This window comes from Lactuca virosa, chromosome 1 (genome assembly GCF_052849685.1).
Source record: "Lactuca virosa cultivar CGN04683 chromosome 1, Lactuca_virosa_CGN04683_v6, whole genome shotgun sequence".
NCBI classification, from domain to species: Eukaryota; Viridiplantae; Streptophyta; class Magnoliopsida; order Asterales; family Asteraceae; genus Lactuca; species Lactuca virosa.
Genome location: NC_136426.1, coordinates 9,465,960 through 9,469,091, shown reverse-complemented (window position 1 = coordinate 9,469,091; position 3,132 = coordinate 9,465,960). Strand labels below are relative to the sequence as shown.

General features: G+C 44.3%; 1 non-coding gene across 1 annotated transcript; it reads right to left on the bottom strand.

Annotated features, from left to right (window-relative positions):
* Positions 1–287: 287 nt before the first annotated feature.
* On the bottom strand, positions 288–394 carry LOC145151842 (small nucleolar RNA R71). Its single transcript, XR_013732393.1, has one exon. It is a non-coding gene; the product is annotated as a small nucleolar RNA R71 (small nucleolar RNA).
* Between the last annotated feature and the right edge of the window lie 2,738 nt (positions 395–3,132).

Genomic DNA, 3,132 nt, shown 5'->3' with positions numbered 1-3,132 from the left:
ATTTTGAGTTCAAATCCGTGATGTTTCAGATGATCAACAACAATGGTCTCTTTGGAGGCATGCCTAGTGATGAGCCTTTGTCCCATCTGCCTTCCTTTAACGAGATGTGCGATAATTTCAAACAAAGAGGCATGATGGCTGATGCATTTAGGCTGAGATTATTTCCCTACACACTACAAGGGAACGCCCGAGACTGGTTCGAATCTTTGCCTTCTGATTCCATAACCATTTAAGAGGAATTAAGAGAAAAATTCCTAAAATGATTTTTCCCACCCACACGAAATGCAAATCTAAGAAACGTCATCACATCATTCCGACAAATAGATGGTGAATCGTTATGGGAAGTGTGGGAGAGATGGAACAATTTGCTGAGAAAATGTCCAACACATTGACTCCCTGATGATGTGAAACTGGAGACATTTTACCAAGGTTTGGATGCTCAAACACGCATATTAGTAGATACATCAGCTGGAGGAGCTTTGCTTACAAAGAGCTATGAGGAGAGTGTTGAGATATTAGATAGAATAGGAACCAATAATTTCCAGTGGCACACAGATAGGATACATGTATGTGGTTCCAAAGGAAGTACATCAGCTGAAGTTCATCTTGCAGCTCAAAATGATGTGTTAGCAGCTGAGTTGGCTACAATCAAGAGCATGATGAAGAATATGATGTCGAGTGGTAGGTCAAATGAAAAGAAAGTTGCTATGAGTTTATGTGTAACGATGTAATTTTTCAAACAGATTTTTAATTTTCAAAACAGAATAAAACTCATTTTACAATCTCAAAATCACAGGTGTCTAAAATGTCAACAATCCACAATGTAAATCACAATCCCAGAATCATAAAATAATCTCTCGCCAGTGTGTACAATCATGTTGGTGCCTTCCCGCGATCCTCAGAACTACCTGAAACATATAACACATAATACGGTAAGCACAAAGCTTAGTGAGTTCCCCAAAATACCACACGCAGCTCGTTAGCCACTCGAGGCTCACACTCAATAAGACCCTCCGGTCAATATGTCTCAGTGGGACCCTCCGGTCCCACAACTCAGTTGGACCCACTGGTCCCTCAATTCAGCAACTCAATACAATACACATTATGCATATCTCAAAACAAATAGCAGTATATCTCAATACACAACATAAACACATAAGACCCTCTGGTCACACATAAATACCACTCAAGGTAAGTATAGTGAAAAGACTCACCTCGTAAGCTAGCAAGTGAAAATCTCGTATTCGGAAATCTCGAACTCTAACCACCGGTCTAGCCTCTTCCTAACTCATATAATAATTATCCCTAATTAATAATGGCCCTCAAGAAGCTAGACTAACCCTTCTACAAACTCACAGAAGGGTAAAAGACTATTTTACCCCTCCATAAGCTTAATTGTCCACAATTTGACAAAACCCTAAAAGTTAGCAAAAGTCAACGGCAGGGAGTACGTTGCGCGTACTCGATATCTACGCTGGGCATACTCGGCTGCCATGCAGGCATCAGGGATGCGCGACCCTACGCTGCGTGTACTAGAATTACGCCTGGCGTACGCTCCAGTTTCCTCTTTCTCACTCATTTGGTCTTGAACAGTTAAGACCTTGGCTCATATCGTAGATCCAGACTCTCTAATAGCTCTTAACCCATAAATTCAGTGACTTTAAGCCTTTGCATGGTTGAAATGGTCACCAACCCTCAAAATATACACTCTTTTGTCTCAAGGAGCTCATAACTCATGCATGGAGTGATTCCAAAGACCAAGATTGGATTTTTATGACATTACACCACTCATATGTCCAAAAGGGGTTGGTCCTAGTCTCTGGAGTTCAAGATCTCATCAAGTCTCCACCTTTTTGGGACAAAACCCTAAAATACTCTATTAGGATGCTCATAACAAACGAAAGTAAAGTTTGAAGCTTTATACCTCTATAAGAAGCTCCCAAATCAGATATGCTCGGGTCTAGAAGCTTGGACTCCCACTCCTTCTTCTTCAAGGCTTTCTCTTCTCTTCAAGAACACACAAGAACTCTCAAAGGCTCATAAATACACTTACAAGCTCCAAAACGAGGATTAGGGCACACTTAGGGTTTGTTGTCTGAGAATGGTGGCCAGAAATGAGGGCATCATATCCTTTAAATAGGGGACTCACCCTCGATTAGGGTTTTCACTCTGGGCCTAGTACGCCCAGCGTACCCACGGGTACGCCCAACATACTAGGTGGTCTCCGCGTCACTTGCATGCTGAGGTGTACGCTAAGCGTACACCTCAGGTACGCCCCGCGTACTCGTTTTTCACCCTTTTTATAATAAGGGCTAAAATAGACAATAGTTCAAAAGATCAAGGTTCACAAGGTATACCTGGACTCGGGATGTTACAATTCTCCCCCACTATAATCAGACTTCGCCCTCGAAGTCATGCTCCGCAAATAACTCTGGATGCTGCTCCCGCATCTCTGACTCCGGCTCCCAAGTCATCTCGGACCCTTTTCGATGCTGCCACTCAACTTGGACCAGTGGCACCTCCTTGTTCCTCAAAATCTTTACCTTTAGATCCACAATTACGATCGGTCTCTCAATGTAATTCAGACTCGCATCCACCTGAATGTCCGCTAGTGGTACCACTGTCGTCTCATCGGCTACACACTTCCTAACCTGGGATACGTGGAAGGTGTTATGGATATGGCTCAACTCCGCAGGTAGCTCCAAATGGTACGCTACCTTAACCACTCTGGCGGTCACCCTGAAAGGACCGATGTATCGGGGCCCCAACTTGCCCCTCTTCCTAAACCGTATCACCCCTTTCCACGGGGATACCCTCAGGAGAACAAAATTTCCAACCTGAAACTCAAGCTCGGATTGTCGCCTGTCCGCGTAACTCTTCTTGGCGACTCTGACCCGTCAGTAACCTCTGCCTGACCTGCTGAATCTGCTCAGTCGTTTTGAGCACTATCTCAGTGCTACCCATCACTCGCTGCCCCACGTCTCCCCAACAGATAGGAGTCTGAAACCTCCTCCCATAAAGAAGCTCAAAAGGAGGCATACCGATACTGGAATGGTGGCTGTTGTTGTAAGAAAACTCAGCCAAGGGCAGGTATGTGTCCCAACTTCCACTGATGTCCATACCACATGCTCG